This window comes from Nicotiana attenuata, unplaced genomic scaffold, assembly GCF_001879085.1.
Source record: "Nicotiana attenuata strain UT unplaced genomic scaffold, NIATTr2, whole genome shotgun sequence".
Lineage (NCBI taxonomy): Eukaryota > Viridiplantae > Streptophyta > Magnoliopsida > Solanales > Solanaceae > Nicotiana > Nicotiana attenuata.
In genome coordinates this window covers 390,440-395,443 of record NW_017670818.1, presented here as the reverse complement: position 1 = coordinate 395,443, position 5,004 = coordinate 390,440, and positions in this window count along the sequence as shown.

Here is a 5,004-nt window from a genome sequence, read left to right as displayed (position 1 = left end):
GGCTTGAATTCGATGAGTTTTGGATAATTTGATGTTGTTTGATATGTTGGCGTGTTTAGTTGAGGTCCCGAGGGCCTCGGGTGAGTTTCGGGTGGTCAATCGGACCACTTTGTGCCTTAAAAGATAGCAGAAAATTTGCAGGTTCAGAGTTGCAGAATTTTTGTTCTCTGCGATCGCATAAGAGGTCTTGCGATCGCATAGGAGGATTTGTGGGGGTTGTTCTGTTGTTCATTGCGTTCGTATAGTATAGCTTGCGATCGCATAGTTTGGGGAAATTGTTCTTCGCGAATGCGGTTGAGGCATCGCGATCGCACAGAGTAAAGTTGACCTGAGGTCTTAGTTGGATTTTGTTCATCGCGAACGCGGAAGGTTATCCGCGATCGCATAATATTATTTGGGCAGTGCATTGCGATCGCATTGGGTTTGGTGCGTTCGCATAGAGTTAATTTTGCTCGTCATGCTATTGAAAAACTTAAATACACCAAATAACTTATGTAATTGTATCATATATAGTATATAAAAGTTTTGACAATAACGTCATACATGCAAAAATTATGATACTGGTCAATATGATTCTAAGTATATTCCTATCCCTGAATTCAACTTTCGTCTTCTAAAACTAAGGAATATCCTTTTAAATTTGTGTGAAAATAATTTTTAGTATGTTAATGGTTTGCGAATATAATTAAAAAAAAGCACAATAAATTCATGTATTATGCTAATGTAATAATAATCTTCGGCATTTAGATGATTGCTATATTAGTATACATCAATTTTCTCTTATTAATTAAATTTTATTATTTCTTCATATAAATGAATATTTAAATCATCACGTGCGATTATTAACGTGCAACGCAGGTTCATAGATACTAGTAATACAATACGATACAATGAGTAACAACCATCCAAACAAGCTGTAAGGGTGCATAGTATCTCGATCAAATTCTTGAAAAGGGTTGCAACACATACAAATAAAGGGTCTAATCTTCTCAAGCTCAGCGTTGTCAGCGACAACACTAGAAAACCTCTGATTTAGGGGACGTCGCCGATGGAATTCCCCGACGCTAGCTTATCCCATGAATCAGAATCGCTGCCAGTTCTTCCCTCAGAAATACTATTTGAAATACTCCTAAGGCTACCCGTGAAATCCTTATTAAAGATGAGGTGCGTTTCAAAATCTTGGTTTTCTCTAATCTCATGCCCCATATTCATCAAACCCCATATAAAATTTTCAACTAAGAACCAAGATTTTCGGTGTCTATTTTACGACTTTAATGAGAATAGCCTCACTCTCAACACTTGCTCTCTTGATACAATTATGTATCAAGAAGAATCTCCCCCTATACCTATACCTGTTCAGCTTGATTTTCCTTGTAATGGCATCGTGGGTTGGTGTGAAGGGCTGTTCTGCTTTTTTAACCAATTTTGGGATTTATTTCTATGGAATCCGTCTATAAGAAAGTTGAAAAAATTGCCCTTTTTAGGACTCGATCCGCGTTGTGGATAGAGTTCGTCTTATGGTTTTGGTTACGTTGAGTGTCAAGATGATTACAAAGTTGTAGACGTTAGGGGAAATTCACATGGTAATGGTTTTTTGAATGTATTTAAGATTTATCGTCTAAGATCTAATTCTTGGAAAAGGATTCAAGCCTATCCAGATATTACCTTTTGGATCTATCCTGGTAAATTTGTAAATGGAAGACTTCATTGGATCCTTGGTCATGTTAGTGATGAAAGTGATAGTGATGATTCAAGGTTTATTCTTTCGTTAAACCTGGTAGATGAGACATATAAAAATGTAGCATTGCCCGACCTTGTTGATGCTCGTTTAAATTGGGATATATGGAGTTTAGGAGGTAATCTATGTGTATCTTATACGTGCGACTTGGCCCAGATGGGTGTATGGTTTTGTGGAGTCATGGACTAAGGCTGCTTCGATCCCTTTTACTACTATTAACGATTGGATTTTTCCAATTTTCATCTCCCAGGATAATGAAATTTTACTGCAATATGATTCAGGTTTATTGTTATATAATTCAACACATAACACTTCCAAGCATTCTGAGATTCAATTCCATCATGGCTGTGGATTTAGGTTTAATCTGTAAATTGAAAGTCTTGTTTCGCCAAGTTTTGTGGAGGATGTTTGACAAGCTATGGATAAACGAGTGAAGGATGAAAATTTTTACTATGGATCTTCCTTATGTGGTCTTCTACAGATATTTTGGGTTTTAGGCCGTTAGATATTAGTATGGCACTTAAGATGGAAGTTGGTTCTTTCAAAATTTCATCCTTCACAAAAGTAGGTGCTAGAAAAAACACTAGAACACTAGCAAACCTCTGATTTAGGAGACGCCGCCAATGGAATTCCCCGACGCTAGCTTATCCCATGAATTAGAATCGCTTTCAGTTCTTCCCTCAGAAATACTATATGAATTACTCCTAAGGCTACCCGTGAAATCCTTATTAAATATGAGGTGCATTTCAAAATCTTGGTTTGCTCTAATCTCATGCCCCATATTCATCAAAACCCATCTAAAATTTTCAACTCAGAACCAAGATTTTCGGTGTCTTTTTAGGGCTTTCATGAGAATAGCCTCACTCTTAACACTTGCTCTCTTGATGCAATTATGCATCAAGAAGAATCTCCCCATATACCTATACTTGTTCAACTTGATTTTCCTTGCAATGGCATCGTGGGTTGGTGCATGTGAAGGGCTGTTCTGTTTTTTTAATCAATTTTGGGTTTTATTTCTATGGAATCCTACTATAAGAAAGTCGAAAAAATTACCCTTTTCAGGACTCGATCCGCATTGTGGTCAGAGTTCGTCTTGTGGTTTTGGTTACATTGAGTGTCAAGATGGTTATAAAGTTGTAGACATTAGGGGAAATTCACATGGTGATGTTTTTCTGAATGTATTTAAGATTTATAGTCTAAGATCTAATTCTTGGAAAAGGATTCAAGATTATCCAGATATTACCTTTTGTGGACCCCAATCTTACATTTCTGGGTCCACAGAAATCTGGGTCCACAAAACTGTGAGACAAAAAGGTTGTCTCATACAACTAGTGTTAGTTGTATGAGACACAAAATAAAATTTTCCCATCAGATTACAACTCGTCAAAACCAATTCTCTTAAAGATTTTGATGTCAGAATAGTGAAAATAGACTAGGGATATGACGTAAAGCCTGTACAAACTAGATGTCTTAACCATTCTGAGTAGGATGCCAATTCACTTATTTTAAAGAAAATCAATATTATGTTATCATAATTTTCCTTATTGAACTATACCGTACTTGATCCAATATAGTTTTTGTCCTTTCGATAGTGTGGCCAAGTCAATCTTGTTCTATAAACAGAAAATTCTAAATTAATTTTTATATAATATGTTGATATTCAAAAGAATATGAGGTACTATTAATTAGCTCTTGGTACCTTGCATGCGGCTTGATTTGAACTTAATATCTTTTGTACATACCCATTTTATTGAGAGCTAGATAAGATATCTCGATATACCGATATTTTAATACTATGAGGAATAAGAAAAAGAAATTCCAGGGAATCTAAAAAAGTGATCAACTACTAACAGTTACACTTTAGCAAGTGATGTTAATTACTCTCTAGTTAAATTAGTGCATTAGTACTTTATTGTATACAAACATTTTAACTATTTATCTTCTCACCAGTCAATACAATCAGTTTTCAATTCAATATGCTAATTCCTCTCCCAGAGTTGGTCACTTTTTTAATTCAGCCTTTTCATAAAAAATCAAAACGTAAAGCGCACACGAGACAACTCGTAAGTAGAGCATTTAAAACGGGCCAGCCTATCCCTGCCTAGCCCAAGCCTCGTGGGCTTTTAAATTTGGTGGGCTAGGACGGGCTGGCCCACCATATGAATGAGCCTTAAATTGGCACTCCAACCCAACCCTAAGAGGGCCGCGGGCTGGGACGGGCTGACCCTTCAACTTTTTTAGAAAAATAGAATTTTTTTAAATCCTTAAATATTTTTTCGTGACGTAGTCGATTAATCATATAAACAACTTCTGTTTGCTTAGAGCGTACAAAAAGCTTGATATTTGACGAGGAATCTCGTAATTAAAATGTAAATTCTCTATATCTCTAGCTATTCTTTTTAAAGTTACATGAATATTTTCTTAGTAACTTTTTTTCATTTTTCTCAAATTCGGAGATTGCTTCAATAAGTTTATATGCTGAGATTTCCTAATATTGGATTAACATCATTTGCCGATTTCATCATTATAGTCCATAAAATTTTTAAATTCCTGAAATTTGCTAGTGGTCTAATTTTTTTGTATGTATTTAAAATTGATTTTTTCCTATACTGAAGAGCATTTTAAATATTAATAATATATTAAAGTAATCCAAACTGATAATTGGCCGCTCAAAGTAATATTTTCTTTTGAAAAGATATTATTATTGACCACCTAAAACTTTTTGAGTTCGTTATTAATTAAGTAAAAGAAAAACTAATTTTGTCATATTACATGCATGTCAAAAATCTAAATTCTAGTTGATATGGAAGGGTAAATGAGCAATCTAGAGTTAGGGAATGGAGATTATAATTAATAGTTTTTTTAGTTTTTACTTTTTTTAAATATTTAATAGTTAATTAATTTGAATTTAATTAATTTTTGGCCCATGTGCCGGCCCAAGCCCAGCCTCGATCAAGCCTCAAGGGCTAGCGGGCTGACTTGGGCCGGGCTTATAAGCCTCAGTTTTAAATGAGCTCAAAAAATTCTAGCCCAACCCTATTCAAGTAGCGGGCTGGGTTGGGCTGACCTCACGGACCAAGCCCATTTTGACGGCTCTACTCGTAAGTCATAATTTAAGCATTTTAGTAAACTATTCAATGGAAACTTTAATTTGGGGTTTGAATACAATTGTCATCCATCAAGACTTATAATATAGTAATCTTTGTGTAACTTTTTCACAATTCACACAACAATAATTGTGTGTTCGATTTTACTATTTATCTTCC